We start from the raw sequence: 20,856 nt of genomic DNA, 5'->3' as shown, positions 1-20,856 counted from the left end.
AGTGTTTAACATCACCTGACTGGAGCTCAGAAAGGACAATCTGGGGGGAGGATCGTCCGGTGGGAACAGAACTTCAGCCTGGACACAGTCCTTCAGGGCCACACTGAGAGGGGCAAACGGCACTTTGGTCTTTCTCGTCTCTCTTCACTGACAGCAAAGTCACCGTGCGGCGTCCAGTCTAAAAATGACTGTGGTAATTATTCTATGAAGATTTAACCTGTTTGTGTGACAGTCCTGAGTCTACCATTTAAGGCAGGCGTTAACTCATTTAAAATAAACCCATTTAAAATAAATGATTTAAAGTCTGAATTAAAATAGCAGAGGGAGGAGTTCCCAGGAGCCTGTTAACTGCTGGTACAATTATCCAACAGTCATTTGATCTCCAGATAAAGAAGGACCTGCAGTGTGTTTCCAGAATTCCCGGTTTTATTGATGTGTGCGTGTTAGACACCAGGATCACTAAAAATACACGATCCGGACCATCCACAGAGTGGGGGCGATCCCGACAGTTACTCTGGGATCACTCCCACTGCGGAACTCCACCACTGACCCTGCTGAAGGTTGCAGGCTCAGGGAGTGGGGCCTCCAGGAGTGGACTGTAAGATAGCTGACAATGATATGCTGAGGTACCAGAGGAATCCTTACGAAGGAACCGTCTGGGGTTTTACCTCTCAGTGTGGGTCCAGCGGTGAATGATTCCTGACTCCCCGAACTGTCTTACATTTAACCCAGATCGGATCAGGATGAATTCAGTTTACAGGAGAATTGGGTCAAATATCACCCACAATCGAGGGAGACAAAAGCAGCCATTCGAGAAGCTCAGAGATCTTTGGAAAAGAAGATGGTGCCCAATTCTGAGAATAATAGCAAATGTCTTTCCAGCTCCGTCAGGAGTCAGAAGACCATTAAAGATGCTTTAGGGCCACTGAAAGACAGTTCAGGACAGATTCCCGGGCTATGGCAGAGCTGTTGAATGACTATTTCTCATCAGTCTACACTCCTGTGGATGAGGCTCAGATTCCAGCTGTGGGATGTGCTGTCAACAATAACATCATAAATATTAATATAGAATGGGATGTCACTTTGGATAAAATATGAACTCTCAAAATGCATTGTGCTCCAGGTCCAGATGATATCCACCCCCGGGTGTTTAAAGAGATGGGACGGGTGCTCTGTGAGCCCCTTGCCTGTATCTTCAACAGCTCAATAGAGTCAGGGATTGTCCCCTGAGATTGGAAGGGAGCTCATGTAGTTCCCATTTTCATTAAAGGGGACAAATCAGAGCCGGGGAATGACAGGCCCATCAGTGTGACCTCGATCAGAGGGAAGATGCTTGAAGGGATCCTAAGAGATGCTGTTTATGATCACGGGGAAAGAGAGGGAGCCATTAGAGATACTCAACACGGCTTCTGGGAAAGAAAATGGTGTCTTACAAACTTGCTTGAGTTTTTTGAAGAAGTTGCTGGGTTAGTGGATGAGGGTAATCCGGTTCACATTGTCTATCTCAGGGATGTCAAACTCATTTCCTATGGTGAACCTGACCCGATATCCTGGCACTTGGCCTGGGCCACATTCAGCAAAAGTTATTAAACTAGAAATAGATGAAGATGAACTATATTGGTATTTACTTACATTTAGATTTTATTTACAGCGACTGCTGCTCCCGATACCTGGCACCTCTGAGCTTGAACTATTGCACCAACATTTAGAGTAAATGACTGGGCTGAGGCCTGTCTTGGATAAAAACATGAGGACCACTTGTCATTACAGAACTGTGTGCCCCAAACACTAACCGTGGAAGTGAATTCCACAGACTGCCTACTCCCGATGTAAAGAAGTTTCTCTTGACGACTGCTCTAAAACAGAGAGTGGGGTTAATTGTAGCGACTCACACTGTATAAGGTGGAAAGTGGGGCTCCACAAGGATTGGTTCTGGGACCACTGTTCACAATTCACATCAACGAATTGGACTCGGGAATCGGAAGTACAATTTCAAAATTTACAGATGACACCAGATTGGCGGGGTGGGGTGGAGTTTGGATAATATTGATGAAGATTGCGACCAAATACAAAATACATTAATAAACTTGCAAATTGGGTGTATAATTGGCCAATGAATTTTAATGCAGATGACAGTGAAGTGGAGCATTTTGGTAGCAAGAATTTGGAAATTGTGCCCTGTATTCCCAAGTCCAAGTCATTAATGTATATCAAGGAAAGCAGTGGTCCCAGCACCGACCCCTGGGGAACACCACTGTACACCTCCCTCCATTCCGAAAAACAACCGTTCACCACTACACTCTGTTTCCTGTTGTTTAGCCAATTCTGTATCCATGCTGCTACTGCCCCTTTTATTCCATGGGCTTCAATCTTGATGACAAACCAATGATGCGGCACTTTATCTGACGCCTTTTCGAAGTCCATACACACCACATTAACTGCATTGCCCTCATCTACTCTCTGTTACCTCATCAAAAAACTGTATCAATTTAATTAAACACGATTTGCCTTTATCAAATCCGTGCTGGCTTTCCATAATCCTTGTCCAATTGACTGCTAATTCTGTCCCGGATTATCGTTGCTGGAACTTTTTCCACGACCGAGATTAAACTGACTGGTCAGTCGTTGCTGGATTTTTTCTTTCACCCTTTCTTGAACAGGGGTGTAACATTTGCAATTCTCCAGTCCTCTGGCATCTCCCCCATATCTAAGGATGTTTGGAGGTTTATTGCCAGTACCTCTGCAATTTCCACCGTTACTTCCCTCAGCAACCTCGGATGCATCCCATCCGGACCAGATGACGTATCTACTTTAAGTACAGCCAGCCTTTCCAGGACCTCCTCTTTATAAATTTTTAGCCAATCCAGTGTCTCTACAACATCTTCCTTTCCTGACACTCTGGCAGCGTCTTCTTCCTTGGGAAAGACAGATGCAATGTATTTATTTAGTACCTCCGCCATGCTCACTGCTTCCCACTGCTACTAATTCGTTATAATCTGGGCCAGTGGTGCAATGGATAACGCATTAGGTTCGATTCCTACCTGGCTCGGATTTTTTAATGCAAAATTTTATGGCCTTCAATACTTTGCAAGCTGTCCTACTTGGTGGTGCTGCCTGGCTCCATACCTGGTAAGTGCCTTCTCAGTGCAGCAAGCAGTGCATCAGTGTCATAATCTGAAGGGCTTGAATTCAATCTTCAGAGAAGGCATCAAGGATTACGAAGCTTTTTTTCCATCTCTCACCTCATCTTTCCATCTTTGCTGCACAGCAAAATCAAGAACTTTTGCTTACTGCAGCACATCAAAAGATTTGCTGCCCCTTGATCTCTCTGTACCCAAACACACAGTGAAGTTTAGGAAGTCCATGGGCGATGGACTCACTGACAACACTCTTGTTTCTGTATAATTGCCCCAAGACAAACGGTGAGTGGAGAATATAATCAACGATCCCGCTACTTCTCACAGGCCAAGTGAGCGCTCCACCAGTTGAGCTAATTCCTCGTTTGCTGTTTGTAAATCGCCCCTCACAGTTCCTGCCTCACACTCGCCTTCAAGCTGCTCCAAGACCAGCAGAGAAATCTTGCCTTGGGTTGCCGCTCCCTGAATATATTAAATACTTTGCTCCAATCGGCGGTATCGAGCATCAGCAAGTGAGGAACAGCAGAACGGGAAGCCGCAGTAATCATGAGCGATGCTGAGAAGAGCCCGAGCCTTCGGAAGGAAGACGAGGTCACCGGAAAGCAACAGCCGCCCGAGCTCGAGGAGCAGTGAGAGCCCTGACTGACTGACTGATCGAAGACCATTTTGCCTGAAATTGAGGGCGATTTGAAGTGTTGCTGCTCAAAGGCACTCCCTGCTGGTGAGCAGAGGGAAATGCTCGAGTGAAACAGCCGTGCTCGGGCAGACACAGAAAGCTTTCAGGTTTTGGAAAGGAAAAGAGGCGTCCTGTGCCTGAGTGGCAACATGTTAATCTGTGAGCTGCCTGTGAAGTTCAGAGAGTGACCTTGAGGTAATTGCTGCTTATTCCAAAATCACACTCACTCCTTCGAGCCGGAATTGAACCAGCGACCTAAGGATGACTTTATTTTGTTTTATTCACTACAGTCCTCCGCTCTGCCAGCTGAGCTATCGAAGGGAAGTGATAAACAGTGCTGTCTTTGGTGATTGTTCACCGTGCGCCTGTTGACACGTTCAGACTCGTGGAGTCCGGTGCTGATCGAAGACTTCTTTTGCCTGAAAGCGAGAGCTGAGTGTTTTGAAGTATTGCTGCTCAAAAGCGCTCCCTGCTGGTGAGTAGAGGCAGAGCAGCCTTGTTTGGGCAGACACAGAAAGTTTTCAGGTTTGAGAAAGGAAAAGAGGCGTCCTGTGCCTTCATGGCAACATGTTAATCTGTGAGGTGCCTGTAAAGTTAAGAGAGCGACCTTGAACTAATTGCTGCTTATTGCAAAATCACGCGTTCTCCTTCGAGCAGGAATTGAACAAATGACGGAAGGATGACTTTGTCTTATTTTCCACGACAGTCTTGTCGCTCGACCAGCTGAGGTATCGAAGGGAAGCGGCAAAAATGTTTCACTTTGGTGATTGTTCACCGTGCACCTTTGACACACCCGGACTCGTGGATTCCAGTGCTCATGACTGAGGCTGACTCGGTACCTGCTCATACCGCAGTGCTGTGGGAGTGGGAGCTGCTCCGTGTTCTCCACAGCCTGGGCCAGTGACACAATGAATAATGGGACTGATTATTGATCTGGAGATTGTGGGTTTAAGTTTACGGAGGGTGTAAAGTGGAAGGCCGGGCCTGGAGAGCATTGGAATAGTCGAGTCTGGAGATAAACAAAGGCACGGATGAGGGTTTCAGCAGCAGAACATCATTCTGGAAGTTGGGATTTGTTTCTGCTGATGTTAATAACCGCTATAACTGGGCTGAAATTCAATATTCTGGATCGATGTCAAATAAATCAACTTTGTTTCAAACAGAATGGGTCAATTACTTGATGAATTCAAGATAAGAGACTAATTGATATCCTCATTACCGATTATTTTGCCTTTTCTCCTTTCTCACTGCAGATTATTTCAGTTCTCATACCTTCAATTACTCTCATGGCCAAGTCCCAGCTCCCCGGTCCTTCCCGAGTGCCTCTCCCAGCCTTGGGATCCAGGGAAGGTATCAGTAATGTACCCGGGATCACTAAACACAAAACCCAGTCTGTGAATCACTTTCAGCTACTGGACTTATCGTGTGTCCCACAGCATCTCTCTCACCTTCGATGTGTGAATAGAGCATCAGGCCTGGGAATCTCGTCTTCAATTTAAATACACTCAGCAAATGTATTTAACAAAATACAAACAAGTAAACACATCAAGGCCCAATAATCCAGCACTAAATTCAAAGGAGTAAGTCTGTTATCAAACTCCTTGAGTGGACAGAATAAAGAAAAATCCCAACTCTAAGATCCCCTCGAATCCTTTGCAAATACCTTACAAATCTTGACAATAATCAACAAGTCTAATTGAATGTTGACCTTTATCTTGAGTGGGGTTGGAATACAGAAGTGATGCTTCAGTTGTAATGAACCTTGGTCAGACCCCACCTGGAGAACTGGGCACCGAACCGAGGGAGAGATAAATCGGCCTTAGAAAAGGTACAGTGCAGATTCACCAGAATGATGCCGGGGTTAAAAGGGTTAAATTATGAGGATAGGTGGCATAAACTTGGTTTTTATTCCCATGAGTTTAGAACATTGAGATGTGACCTCATCGAGGTGTTTAAAATAATAAAGGGATTCAATAAGGTAAATACAGAGAAATGATTTCTTCTGGAGGGGAATCCAGAACAAGAGGGCAGAAGAAATCGGAGCAGGAGTGGGCCATACGGCCCCTCGAGGCTGCTCTGCCATTCAGTAAGAACTTGGCTGATCTTCTACCTTAACTCCACTTTCCAGCCCGATTCCTTGATTCCCTTGGTGTCCAAAAATCTCTCGATCTCATTCTTGAATATAATCAATGACTGAGCATCCACAGCCCTCTGGGGTAGAGAATTCCAAAGATTGACAACCCTCTGAGTGAAGAAATGTTTCCTTATCTCAGTCCTAAATGGCCGAACCCTTATGCTGAGACTATGCCCCCGAGTTCTCGACTCTGCAGCCAGGGGAAACAGCCTCTCAGCAACTACCCTGTCAAGCCCTCCAAGAATTTTAGGTGTTTCAATGAGATCACCTCTCATTCTTCAAAACTCCAGAGAATATAGAGCCATTCTGCTCACTCTCTCATACAACAACCCTCTCATCCCAGGAATCAATCCAGTGAACCTTCGTTGCACCCCCTCTAATCAAGTATATCCTTCCTCCGGTAAGGAGACCAAAACTGTACACAGTGTTCCAGGTGTGGTCTCACCAAAGCCCTATATAATTGCAGCAAGACTTCCTTACTCTTATACTCCAACCCCCTTGCAATAAAGGCCAACATACCATTTGCTTTCTTAATTGTTTGCTGTACGTGGATATTAACTTTCTGTGATCCGTGTACAAGGACACCCAAATCTCTGTGAACAACAACATTTCATAGTCTCTTACCTTTTACAAATATTCTGCTTTTCTATTCTTCCTACCAAAGTGAAAAAATTCACATTTCCCCACATTATACTCCATCTGCCACCTTCTTCATATTCTTACAATTCGAGCTCGGTCATTTAAGAGCAAAATAAGGTGGCAAATTTTCAAACAGAGGGTGGTGGAAATTACAAACTCACTTCCCCGAAAGGCTGTGGATGCTGGGGCTCGATTGAAATTTTCAATATTGAGATTGATAGATTTGTGTTGTGTGAGGGTTGAAAGAGACATGGAGCAAAGAAGAGTAAATGGAGTTGTGGCACAGATTAGTCTCAATCAACTTGAATGGCAGAGCAGGCTTGAGGGGCTAAATGGCTAATTCCAGTTCCTGAACCCAGTCACTGACACCAATCACCTCCTGCCTGATAAAAACCAACCCCACAGTCACTGACACCAATCTCCTCCACTCTGATAAAAACCAACCCCACAGTCACTGACACCAATCTCCTCCACTCTGATATAAACCAATCCCACAGTCACTGACACCAATCTCCTCCACTCTGATATAAACCAACCCCACAGTCACTGACACCAATCTCCTCCACTCTGATATAAACCAATCCCACAGTCACTGACACCAATCTCCTCCTGTCTGATATAAACCAATCCCACAGTCACTGACACCAATCTCCTCCACTCTGATATAAACCAAACCCACAGTCACTGACACCAATCTCCTCCACTCTGATATAAACCAACCCCACAGTCACTGACACCAATCTCCTCCACTCTGATATAAACCAAACCCACAGTCACTGACACCAATCTCCTCCTCTCTGATACAAACCAAACCCACAGTCACTGACACCAATCTCCTCCTCTCTGATACAAACCAAACCCACAGTCACTGACACCAATCTCACTGATTGGTGGAACAGGATCGAGGGGCTGAATGGCCGACTCCTGTTCCTAATGTTCCGATGTCACACTGAAGTTGCTAAAATTCCTCTTCACAGTTCTTAATGCTCCCGATCTTGGTGTTGTCAGGAAATGTTGATCTTATGCCCTTGTACCCAAGCCCAGGTCATTGCTCTGTATTGAGAAGAGCAATGGTCCCAACACTGCCCCTGGGGACACCACTGTTTACATCCCCACAGTCTGAAAAACATCCATTAACCAATACTCTGCCCTTTATCCAACTTCCCATCCACACTGACCCACTCCCTGTAATACCGTGAGCTTTAATCTGATCAACGTTCCCCTCCAAGTCACACACCATCCCGACTTGGAAATATATCGCCGTTCCTTCATTGTCGCTGGGTCAAAATCCTGGAATTCCCTTCCTAACAGCACTGTGGGAGAACCGTCACCACACGGACTGCAGCGGTTCAAGAAGGCGGCTCACCACCACCTTCTCGAGGGCAATTAGGGATGGGCAATAAATGCTGGCCTCACCAGCGACGCCCACATCCCGTGAACGAATAAAAAAAACCAAACAAGCCTCCTGTCCGGCATCTTATCAAACACTTTTTAACAATCCATCTTCACAACATCCATTGCATTTTATCCCTACACTGTGTTATTTCCTCCAATAATCCCTGCTGTCTGTCCTGAATTAATCCATTTTTTCCCTACACTGTGTTATTTCCTCCAATAATCCCTGCTGTCTGTCCTGAATTATCCATTTTATCCCGACACTGTGTTATTTCCTCCAATTATCCCTGCTGTCTGTCCTGAATTCATCCATTTTATCCCCACACTGTGTTATTTCCTCCAATAATCCCTGCTGTCCTGAATTAATCCATTTTATCCCTCCACTGTGTTATTTCCTCCAATAATCCCTGCTGTCTGTCCTGAATTAATCCATTTTATCCCTACACTGTGTTATTTCCTCCAATAATCCCTGCTGTCTGTCCTGAATTAATCCATTTTATCACGACACTGTGTTATTTCCTCCAATATTCCCTGCTGTCTGTCCTGAATTGATCCATTTTATCCCTGCACTGTGTTATTCCCTCCAATAATCCCTGCTGTCTGTCCTGAATTAATCCATTTTATCCCTACACTGTGTTATTTCCTCCAATAATCCCTGCTGTCTGTCCTGAATTAATCCATTTTATCCCTACACTGTGTTATTTCCTCCAATATTCCCTGCTGTCTGTGCTGAATTAATCCATTTTATCCCTACACTGTGTTATTTCCTCCAATAATCCCTGCTGTCTGTCCTGAATTAATCCATTTTATCCCGACACTGTGTTATTCCCTGCAATAATCCCTGCTGTCTGTCCTGAATTAATCCATTTTATCCCTACACTGTGTTATTTCCTCCAATATTCCCTGCTGTCTGTGCTGAATTAATCCATTTTATCCCTACACTGTGTTATTTCCTCCAATAATCCCTGCTGTCTGTCCTGAATTAATCCATTTTATCCCGACACTGTGTTATTCCCCGCAATAATCCCTGCTGTCTGTCCTGAATTAATCCATTTTATCCCTACACTGTGTTATTTCCTCCAATAATCCCTGCTGTCTGTCCTGAATTAATCCATTTTATCCCTACACTGTGTTATTTCCTCCAATAATCCCTGCTGTCTGTCCTGAATTAATCCATTTTATCCCGACACTGTGTTATTCCCTGCAATAATCCCTGCTGTCTGTCCTGAATTAATCCATTTTATCCCTACACTGTGTTATTTCCTCCAATAATCCCTGCTGTCTGTCCTGAATTAATCCATTTTATCCCTACACTGTGTTATTCCCTGCAATAATCCCTGCTGTCTGTCCTGAATTAATCCATTTTATCCCTACACTGTGTTATTTCCTCCAATAATCCCTGCTGTCTGTCCTGAATTAATCCATTTTATCCCGACACTGTGTTATTTCCTCCAATATTCCCTGCTGTCTGTCCTGAATTAATCCATTTTATCACCACACTGTGTTATTTCCTCCAATATTCCCAGCTGTCTGTCCTGAATTAATCCATTTTATCCCGACACTGTGTTATTTCCTCCAATTATCCCTGCTGTCTGTCCTGAATTAATCCATTTATCCCTACACTGTGTTATTTCCTCCAATAATCCCTGCTGTCTGTCCTGAATTAATCCATTTTATCCCTACACTGTGTTATTTCCTCCAATAATCCCTCCTGTCTCTCCTGAATTAATCCATTTTATCCCTACACTGTGTTATTTCCTCCAATAATCCCTGCTGTCTGTCCTGAATTAATCCATTTTATCCCCACACTGTGTTATTTCCTCCAATAATCCCTGCTGTCTGTCCTGAATTAATCCATTTTATCCCTACACTGTGTTATTTCCTCCAATAATCCCTGCTGTCTGTCCTGAATTAATCCATTTTATCCCTACACTGTGTTATTTCCTCCAATAATCCCTGCTGTCTGTCCTGAATTAATCCATTTTATCCCTACACTGTGTTATTTCCTCCAATAATCCCTGCTGTCTGTCCTGAATTAATCCATTTTATCCCCACACTGTGTTATTTCCTCCAATAATCCCTGCTGTCCTGAATTAATCCATTTTATCCCTACACTGTGTTATTCCCTCCAATAATCCCTGCTGTCTGTCCTGAATTAATCCATTTTATCCCTACACTGTGTTATTTCCTCCAATAATCCCTCCTGTCTCTCCTGAATTAATCCATTTTATCACCACACTGTGTTATTTCCTCCAATATTCCCTGCTGTCTGTCCTGAATTGATCCATTTTATCCCTGCACTGTGTTATTTCCTCCAATTATCCCTGCTGTCTGTCCTGAATTAATCCATTTATCCCTACACTGTGTTATTTCCTCCAATAATCCCTGCTGTCTGTCCTGAATTAATCCATTTTATCCCGACACTGTGTTATTTCCTCCAATATTCCCTGCTGTCTGTCCTGAATTGATCCATTTTATCCCTGCACTGTGTTATTTCCTCCAATTATCCCTGCTGTCTGTCCTGAATTAATCCATTTATCCCTACACTGTGTTATTTCCTCCAATAATCCCTGCTGTCTGTCCTGAATTAATCCATTTTATCCCTACACTGTGTTATTTCCTCCAATAATCCCTCCTGTCTCTCCTGAATTAATCCATTTTATCCCTACACTGTGTTATTTCCTCCAATAATCCCTGCTGTCTGTCCTGAATTAATCCATTTTATACCCACACTGTGTTATTTCCTCCAATAATCCCTGCTGTCTGTCCTGAATTCATCCATTTTATCTCCACACTGTGTTATTTCCTCCAATAATCCCTGCTGTCCTGAATTAATCCATTTTATCCCTACACTGTGTTATTTCCTCCAATAATCCCTGCTGTCTGTCCTGAATTAATCCATTTTATCCCTACACTGTGCTATTTCCTCCAATAATCCCTGCTGTCTGTCCTGAATTAATCCATTTTATCCCTACACTGTGTTAATTCTTCCAATAATCCCTGCTGTCTGTCCTGAATTAATCCATTTTATCACGACACTGTGTTATTTCCTCCAATATTCCCTGCTGTCTGTCCTGAATTGATCCATTTTATCCCTGCACTGTGTTATTTCCTCCAATAATCCCTGCTGTCTGTCCTGAATTAATCCATTTTATCCCTACACTGTGTTATTTCCTCCAATATTCCCTGCTGTCTGTGCTGAATTAATCCATTTTATCCCTACACTGTGTTATTCCCTCCAATAATCCCTGCTGTCTGTCCTGAATTAATCCATTTTATCCCGACACTGTGTTATTCCCTGCAATAATCCCTGCTGTCTGTCCTGAATTAATCCATTTTATCCCTACACTGTGTTATTTCCTCCAATAATCCCTGCTGTCTGTCCTGAATTAATCCATTTTATCCCTACACTGTGTTATTTCCTCCAATAATCCCTGCTGTCTGTCCTGAATTAATCCATTTTATCCCTACACTGTGTTATTTCCTCCAATAATCCCTGCTGTCTGTCCTGAATTAATCCATTTTATCCCGACACTGTGTTATTTCCTCCAATATTCCCTGCTGTCTGTCCTGAATTAATCCATTTTATCACCACACTGTGTTATTTCCTCCAATATTCCCTGCTGTCTGTCCTGAATTAATCCATTTTATCCCTACACTGTGTTATTTCCTCCAATATTCCCTGCTGTCTGTCCTGAATTAATCCATTTTATCCCTACACTGTGTTATTTCCTCCAATATTCCCTGCTGTCTGTCCTGAATTAATCCATTTTATCCCGACACTGTGTTATTCCCTCCAATAATCCCTGCTGTCTGTCCTGAATTAATCCATTTTATCCCTACACTGTGTTATTCCCTCCAATAATCCCTGCTGTCTGTCCTGAATTAATCCATTTTATCCCTACACTGTGTTATTCCCTCCAATAATCCCTGCTGTCTGTCCTGAATTAATCCATTTTATCCCTACACTGTGTTATTCCCTCCAATAATCCCTGCTGTCTGTCCTGAATTAATCCATTTTATCCCTACACTGTGTTATTTCCTCCAATAATCCCTGCTGTCTGTCCTGAATTAATCCATTTTATCCCTCCACTGTGTTATTCCCTCCAATAATCCCTGCTGTCTGTCCTGAATTAATCCATTTTATCCCTACACTGTGTTATTCCCTCCAATAATCCCTGCTGTCTGTCCTGAATTAATCCATTTTATCCCTACACTGTGTTATTTCCTCCAATAATCCCTGCTGTCTGTCCTGAATTAATCCATTTTATCCCCACACTGTGTTATTTCCTCCAATAATCCCTGCTGTCTGTCCTGAATTAATCCATTTTATCCCCACACTGTGTTATTTCCTCCAATATTCCCTGCTGTCTGTCCTGAATTAATCCATTTTATCCCTACACTGTGTTATTCCCTCCAATATTCCCTGCTGTCTGTCCTGAATTAATCCATTTTATCCCTACACTGTGTTATTCCCTCCAATATTCCCTGCTGTCTGTCCTGAATTAATCCATTTTATCCCGACACTGTGTTATTCCCTCCAATAATCCCTGCTGTCTGTCCTGAATTAATCCATTTTATCCCTACACTGTGTTATTCCCTCCAATATTCCCTGCTGTCTGTCCTGAATTAATCCATTTTATCCCGACACTGTGTTATTCCCTCCAATATTCCCTGCTGTCTGTCCTGAATTAATCCATTTTATCCCTACACTGTGTTATTTCCTCCAATAATCCCTGCTGTCTGTCCTGAATTAATCCATTTTATCCCTACACTGTGTTATTTCCTCCAATATTCCCTGCTGTCTGTCCTGAATTAATCCATTTTATCCCTACACTGTGTTATTCCCTCCAATAATCCCTGCTGTCTGTCCTGAATTAATCCATTTTATCCCTACACTGTGTTATTTCCTCCAATATTCCCTGCTGTCTGTCCTGAATTAATCCATTTTATCCCTGCACTGTGTTATTTCCTCCAATAATCCCTGATGTCTGTCCTGAATTAATCCATTTTATCCCTACACTGTGTTATTTCCTCCAATAAGCCCTGCTGTCTGTCCTGAATTAATCCATTTTATCCCTACACTGCGTTATTTCCTCCAATAATCCCTGCTGTCTGTCCTGAATTAATCAATTTTATCCCTACACTGTGTTATTTCCTCCAATATTCCCTGCTGTCTGTCCTGAATTAATCCATTTTATCCCTACACTGTGTTATTTCCTCCAATAATCCCTGCTGTCTGTCCTGAATTAATCCATTTTATCCCCACACTGTGTTATTTCCTCCAATAATCCCTGCTGTCTGTCCTGAATTAATCCATTTTATCCCTACACTGTGTTATTTCCTCCAATATTCCCTGCTGTCTGTCCTGAATTAATCCATTTTATCGCGACACTGTGTTATTCCCTCCAATAATCCCTGCTGTCTGTCCTGAATTAATCCATTTTATCCCTACACTGTGTTATTCCCTCCAATATTCCCTGCTGTCTGTCCTGAATTAATCCATTTTATCCCTACACTGTGTTATTCCCTCCAATAATCCCTGCTGTCTGTCCTGAATTAATCCATTTTATCCCTACACTGTGTTATTTCCTCCAATATTCCCTGCTGTCTGTCCTGAATTAATCCATTTTATCGCGACACTGTGTTATTCCCTCCAATAATCCCTGCTGTCTGTCCTGAATTAATCCATTTTATCCCTACACTGTGTTATTCCCTGCAATATTCCCTGCTGTCTGTCCTGAATTAATCCATTTTATCCCTACACTGTGTTATTCCCTCCAATAATCCCTGCTGTCTGTCCTGAATTAATCCATTTTATCCCTACACTGTGTTATTCCCTCCAATATTCCCTGCTGTCTGTCCTGAATTAATCCATTTTATCCCTACACTGTGTTATTCCCTCCAATAATCCCTGCTGTCTGTCCTGAATTAATCCATTTTATCCCTACACTGTGTTATTTCCTCCAATATTCCCTGCTGTCTGTCCTGAATTAATCCATTTTATCCCTACACTGTGTTATTCCCTCCAATATTCCCTGCTGTCTGTCCTGAATTAATCCATTTTATCCCTACACTGTGTTATTTCCTCCAATATTCCCTGCTGTCTGTCCTGAATTAATCCATTTTATCCCTACACTGTGTTATTCCCTCCAATATTCCCTGCTGTCTGTCCTGAATTAATCCATTTTATCCCGACACTGTGTTATTCCCTCCAATAATCCCTGCTGTCTGTCCTGAATTAATCCATTTTATCCCTACACTGTGTTATTCCCTCCAATAATCCCTGCTGTCTGTCCTGAATTAATCCATTTTATCCCTACACTGTGTTATTCCCTCCAATAATCCCTGCTGTCTGTCCTGAATTAATCCATTTTATCCCTACACTGTGTTATTCCCTCCAATATTCCCTGCTGTCTGTCCTGAATTAATCCATTTTATCCCTACACTGTGTTATTCCCTCCAATATTCCCTGCTGTCTGTCCTGAATTAATCCATTTTATCCCTACACTGTGTTATTCCCTCCAATAATCCCTGCTGTCTGTCCTGAATTAATCCATTTTATCCCTACACTGTGTTATTCCCTCCAATATTCCCTGCTGTCTGTCCTGAATTAATCCATTTTATCCCTACACTGTGTTATTCCCTCCAATAATCCCTGCTGTCTGTCCTGAATTAATCCATTTTATCCCTACACTGTGTTATTTCCTCCAATATTCCCTGCTGTCTGTCCTGAATTAATCCATTTTATCCCTACACTGTGTTATTCCCTCCAATATTCCCTGCTGTCTGTCCTGAATTAATCCATTTTATCCCTACACTGTGTTATTTCCTCCAATATTCCCTGCTGTCTGTCCTGAATTAATCCATTTTATCCCTACACTGTGTTATTCCCTCCAATATTCCCTGCTGTCTGTCCTGAATTAATCCATTTTATCCCTACACTGTGTTATTTCCTCCAATATTCCCTGCTGTCTGTCCTGAATTAATCCATTTTATCCCTACACTGTGTTATTTCCTCCAATATTCCCTGCTGTCTGTCCTGAATTAATCCATTTTATCCCTACACTGTGTTATTTCCTCCAATAATCCCTGCTGTCTGTCCTGAATTAATCCATTTTATCCCTACACTGTGTTATTCCCTCCAATAATCCCTGCTGTCTGTCCTGAATTAATCCATTTTATCCCTACACTGTGTTATTCCCTCCAATAATCCCTGCTGTCTGTCCTGAATTAATCCATTTTATCCCTACACTGTGTTATTCCCTCCAATATTCCCTGCTGTCTGTCTGAATTAATCCATTTTATCCCTACACTGTGTTATTCCCTCCAATATTCCCTGCTGTCTGTCCTGAATTAATCCATTTTATCCCTACACTGTGTTATTCCCTCCAATATTCCCTGCTGTCTGTCCTGAATTAATCCATTTTATCCCTACACTGTGTTATTCCCTCCAATAATCCCTGCTGTCTGTCCTGAATTAATCCATTTTATCCCTACACTGTGTTATTCCCTCCAATAATCCCTGCTGTCTGTCCTGAATTAATCCATTTTATCCCTACACTGTGTTATTCCCTCCAATAATCCCTGCTGTCTGTCCTGAATTGATCCATTTTATCCCTACACTGTGTTATTCCCTCCAATAATCCCTGCTGTCTGTCCTGAATTAATCCATTTTATCCCTACACTGTGTTATTCCCTCCAATAATCCCTGCTGTCTGTCCTGAATTAATCCATTTTATCCCTACACTGTGTTATTCCCTCCAATAATCCCTGCTGTCTGTCCTGAATTAATCCATTTTATCCCTACACTGTGTTATTCCCTCCAATATTCCCTGCTGTCTGTCCTGAATTAATCCATTTTATCCCTACACTGTGTTATTCCCTCCAATATTCCCTGCTGTCTGTCCTGAATTAATCCATTTTATCCCTACACTGTGTTATTTCCTCCAATAATCCCTGCTGTCTGTCCTGAATTAATCCATTTTATCCCTACACTGTGTTATTTCCTCCAATAATCCCTGCTGTCTGTCCTGAATTAATCCATTTTATCCCTACACTGTGTTATTCCCTCCAATATTCCCTGCTGTCTGTCCTGAATTAACCCATTTTATCCCTACACTGTGTTATTCCCTCCAATATTCCCTGCTGTCTGTCCTGAATTAATCCATTTTATCCCTACACTGTGTTATTCCCTCCAATAATCCCTGCTGTCTGTCCTGAATTAATCCATTTTATCCCTACACTGTGTTATTTCCTCCAATATTCCCTGCTGTCTGTCCTGAATTAATCCATTTTATCCCTACACTGTGTTATTCCCTCCAATAATCCCTGCTGTCTGTCCTGAATTAATCCATTTTATCCCTACACTGTGTTATTTCCTCCAATATTCCCTGCTGTCTGTCCTGAATTAATCCATTTTATCCCTACACTGTGTTATTCCCTCCAATAATCCCTGCTGTCTGTCCTGAATTAATCCATTTTATCCCTACACTGTGTTATTCCCTCCAATAATCCCTGCTGTCTGTCCTGAATTAATCCATTTTATCCCTACACTGTGTTATTCCCTCCAATAATCCCTGCTGTCTGTCCTGAATTAATCCATTTTATCCCTACACTGTGTTATTCCCTCCAATATTCCCTGCTGTCTGTTCTGAATTAATCCATTTTATCCCTACACTGTGTTATTCCCTCCAATATTCCCTGCTGTCTGTCCTGAATTAATCCATTTTATCCCTACACTGTGTTATTCCCTCCAATAATCCCTGCTGTCTGTCCTGAATTAATCCATTTTATCCCTACACTGTGTTATTCCCTCCAATATTCCCTGCTGTCTGTCCTGAATTAATCCATTTTATCCCTACACTGTGTTATTTCCTCCAATATTCCCTGCTGTCTGTCCTGAATTAATCCATTTTATCCCTACACTGTGTTATTCCCTCCAATATTCCCTGCTGTCTGTCCTGAATTAATCCATTTTATCCCTACACTGTGTTATTCCCTCCAATATTCCCTGCTGTCTGTCCTGAATTAATCCATTTTATCCCTACACTGTGTTATTCCCTCCAATAATCCCTGCTGTCTGTCCTGAATTAATCCATTTTATCCCTACACTGTGTTATTTCCTCCAATATTCCCTGCTGTCTGTCCTGAATTAATCCATTTTATCCCTACACTGTGTTATTCCCTCCAATAATCCCTGCTGTCTGTCCTGAATTAATCCATTTTATCCCTACACTGTGTTATTCCCTCCAATATTCCCTCCTCTTTGTCCTTTATTAAAGTCCAGTTTTTCCCTCGAGTTTGACATCAATCAGGTTTAAAATTGATGCAGAGTTTCAGCCAATGAGGGAGATCCGGGCTCAGCCCCGCCCACTCGGTGCCGCAAGTCCCGCCCCTCACCCACTCCGATTGGTTGGAGGACCAACCGCCCGCTCGGTCCTCCAGCCCCTCTCCGCTCTTCCTATTGGTCTGGAGCTCCCGTCAATCACCCGGGCAGTGTGAGCTGAGCATGCGCGGCGGGCGGGGAGTGAGGCCGAGATCGTGTCGGCAACAGGTGAGAGATGGGCGGGGGGAGCGGGTTAATAAACCCCGGGGGAGGGGGCGGGGGCGGGGGCGGGGGCTTCACAAACCCCGAGTGCGGCCCCGGGCCCGAATATCAAACAGTGAACATTCTCCTCTCTCTCTCTACACTCCGGGGGCTCCGGTTTAGATCAGACCCGAAACTCAACACACGGCCCGCGGCCTCCGAGCATGCGCAGTGTCAGCGTCAAACCTCGTGACTCATCGAATCAGGGAGCGTCTGTAAATGAAGGAGAAATGGTGATCGGTCAGGGAGCGTCTGTAAATGAAGGAGAAATGGTGATCGGTCAGGGAGCGTCTGTAAATGAAGGAGAAATTGTGATCAGTCAGGGAGCGTCTGTAAATAAAGGAGAAATGGTAATCAGTCGGGGAGCGTCTATAAAAGAAGGGGAAATGTTCATTGGTCAGGGAACGTAAGTAAATGAAGGAGAAATGTTCATTGGTCAGGACGCGTCTGTCATTGAAGGAGAACTGGTGATCGCTCAGTGAGCGTCTGTGAATGAAGGAGAAATGTGATTGGTCAGGGAGCGTCTGTGAATGAAGTAGAAAATGATTGGTCAGGGAGCGTCTATAAATGAAGGAGAAATTGTGATCGGTCAGGGAGCGTCTGTAAATGAAGGAGAAATTGTGATCAGTCATGGAGCGTCTATAAAAGAAGCAGAAATGGTGATAAGCCAGGGAGCATCAGTGAATGAAGGGGAAGTGGTAATCGGCCAGAGAGCATCTGTAAATGAAGGAGAAATAGTCATCAATTAGGGAGCTTCTGTAAATGAAGGAGACTTGGTGATCAGTCAGGGAGCATCTGTTAATAACGGACAAATGGTGATCGGTTCGGGAGCTACTCCAACCGCCTTGCAATAAATTCCATCATTCCATTTGCTTTCCTGATTGCTCGCTGTACCTGCAAGTTAATTTTCAGTGTTTCTTGTACGAGGACACCCAAATCCCTCTGAACACCAATATTTAATCGTTTCTCACCATTTAAAAAGTATTCTGTTTTTCTATTCTTCCTACCAAAGTGAATAACCTCACATTTCCCCACATAATACTCTATCTGCCACATTCTCGCCCACTCACTTAACCTGTCCATATCCCTTTGCAGACTCTTTGTGTCCCCCTCACAACTTACTTTCCCACTTAGCTTTGTATTGTCAGCAAACTTGGATACATTACACTTGGTTCCATCATCTAAGTCATTGATATATATTGTAAACAGCTGAGGCCCAAGCACTGATCCTTGCGGCACCCACTAGTTACACTTCTAGGTCATTAATATATCTCAAAAAAGAGTCATGGTCCGAATACCAACCCCTGTGGAACACCACTGTATACTTCCTTCCAGTCTGTAAAACAACGGTTCATCACTGATCTCCACGTTCTGTCTCTCAGCCAATTTTGTATCCATGCTGCCATGGGCTTCAATTTTACCAACAGGTCCATTTGGTGGTACTTTACCAAACGCCTTTTCAATGTCCATGTACACAACATCGAGTGCACTACCCTCATCAACACTCTCCGTTATTTTATTGAAGAACTCAATCAAATTAGTCAGACATGATTTTACTTTTATCAAATCTATATTGGCTCTCATTTATTAACCCACGTTCTTCCAAGTGAGAATTAATTTTGTCCCAGATTCGGGTCTCTCGAAGTTTCCCACCACCGACGTTAGGCTGACTGGCCTGTAATTGCCGGGTTTATCCCTCTCCCACATTTATGAACGGGGTGTGACACTTGCAATCCTCCAGTCCTCAGACACCACTCCCATATCCAAGGAGGATTGGAAGATTGTGGTCAGAGCCTCTGCTATCTACACCCTTACTTCCCTCAGTAATCGAGGAGGCATCCCATCTGGACCGAAAGACTTTTTTCCTTTGAGCACTGCCAATCTTTTAAGTACCTCCTCTTTATCGATTTTTATCGTCTCCAATATCAGAACTACCTCCTCCTTTACTGCTAAAATGGCAGAATCCTCTTCTCTTGTGAAGACGGATGTAAAGTAATCATTTAGTGCCTCAGCCATTCCCTCTGCCTCCACAAGAAGATCTCCTTTTTTGTCCCGAATCGACCCCGCCCTTCCTCTGACTCCCCTTTTACTATTTGTATGTTTGTAAAAGACTTTTGGATTCCCTTTTATGTTTACCACCAATATATTCTCATACTCCCTCTTTGCACCTCTTATTCCCTTTTTTAGATCTCTGTACTTTCTTCGTTCAGCCTGGTTCACGACTGTATTATGAACCTTACATTCCTCATAAGCCTCCTTTTTCTGTTTCATTTTAATCTCTATCTCTTTCGTCATACAGGGAGCTCGAGCTTTGGATGCCCTTCCTTTCTCTCCCGTAGACATCTGTCTACTCTGTACCCAAACCAACTCCTCCTTGAAGGCCTCCAATCATTCAATTATTGTTCTGCCTGCCAATTTTTGATTCCAATCCACACGGACAAGATCCCTTTTTAACTCACTGGAATTTGCCCTCCTCCAGTTAAGAATTTTCACATTTGACTGTTCCTTGTCCTTTTCCGTAACTATTCTAAACCTCATGAGATTATGATCACTGCTGCCCCACTGAAAGATGCTCCACCTGCCCCACTTCATTCTCCACACCGAGCCCACTGCTGTACTCACACTTTCTCACACTCACTCTCTCACAATCACTCTCACACTCTCTCACACTCACTCTCACATTCCTCTCTCACCCTTTCACTCACGGTTTAGGGCCATTGAAAGATGATGCGATGGGTTTGGATTTCAGCACAGGGAGGAGGGAGAGTGTGTGGGACGGGGATTTACAGCTTTGAGGAATGAGAGAGGAAATAATGTTCCATAGAAAGTCGAGTTATCTGATCTGAATTTCTATCCTGCACTTACATTGATAACTTTTATAAACTCCTTTTACAGGGGAGGATTTGCAGAGGGAAACTCAAATCAAAGATCACGTCAAGATCTGACAGAGTCACTCGATTCATCAGGACCTGAATATCATCGGCCTTTGAATGTGGAAGGAGAAATGTTTGTCTGTTCTATCCGTGGGAGAAGATTTCAAACATCAGTGTGAGTGGAAAAGCACCGAGACACACACACCCGAGTGAGAGTGTTCCAGTGCACTGACTGTGGAAAGAGCTTTAACCAGTTACACAGCCAGAAAAAACACCGCACCGTCCACAGTGGGGAGAAACCGTACACGTGTTCTGTGTGTGGACGAGGCTTCAACTGATCGTCCAACCTGGAGAGACACAAGGACACCCGGACCACGGAGAAACCGTGGAAATGTGGGGACTGTGGGAAGAGA

At 43.3% G+C, this 20,856-nt stretch overlaps 1 non-coding gene across 1 annotated transcript; it reads right to left on the bottom strand.

Moving 5' to 3' along the window:
• Positions 1 to 4,040: 4,040 nt before the first annotated feature.
• Positions 4,041 to 4,134, bottom strand: trnay-gua (transfer RNA tyrosine (anticodon GUA)). The gene is made up of 2 exons: positions 4,098 to 4,134; positions 4,041 to 4,076 (listed from the first exon to the last, which is right to left on the bottom strand). It is a non-coding gene; the product is annotated as a tRNA-Tyr (tRNA).
• Between the last annotated feature and the right edge of the window lie 16,722 nt (positions 4,135 to 20,856).

This window comes from Heptranchias perlo, unplaced genomic scaffold (assembly GCF_035084215.1).
Source record: "Heptranchias perlo isolate sHepPer1 unplaced genomic scaffold, sHepPer1.hap1 HAP1_SCAFFOLD_275, whole genome shotgun sequence".
Taxonomy (NCBI): Eukaryota; Metazoa; Chordata; class Chondrichthyes; order Hexanchiformes; family Hexanchidae; genus Heptranchias; species Heptranchias perlo.
Note: the sequence above shows the minus strand (reverse complement) of the source record. Positions and strands in the feature narration are given on the sequence as shown.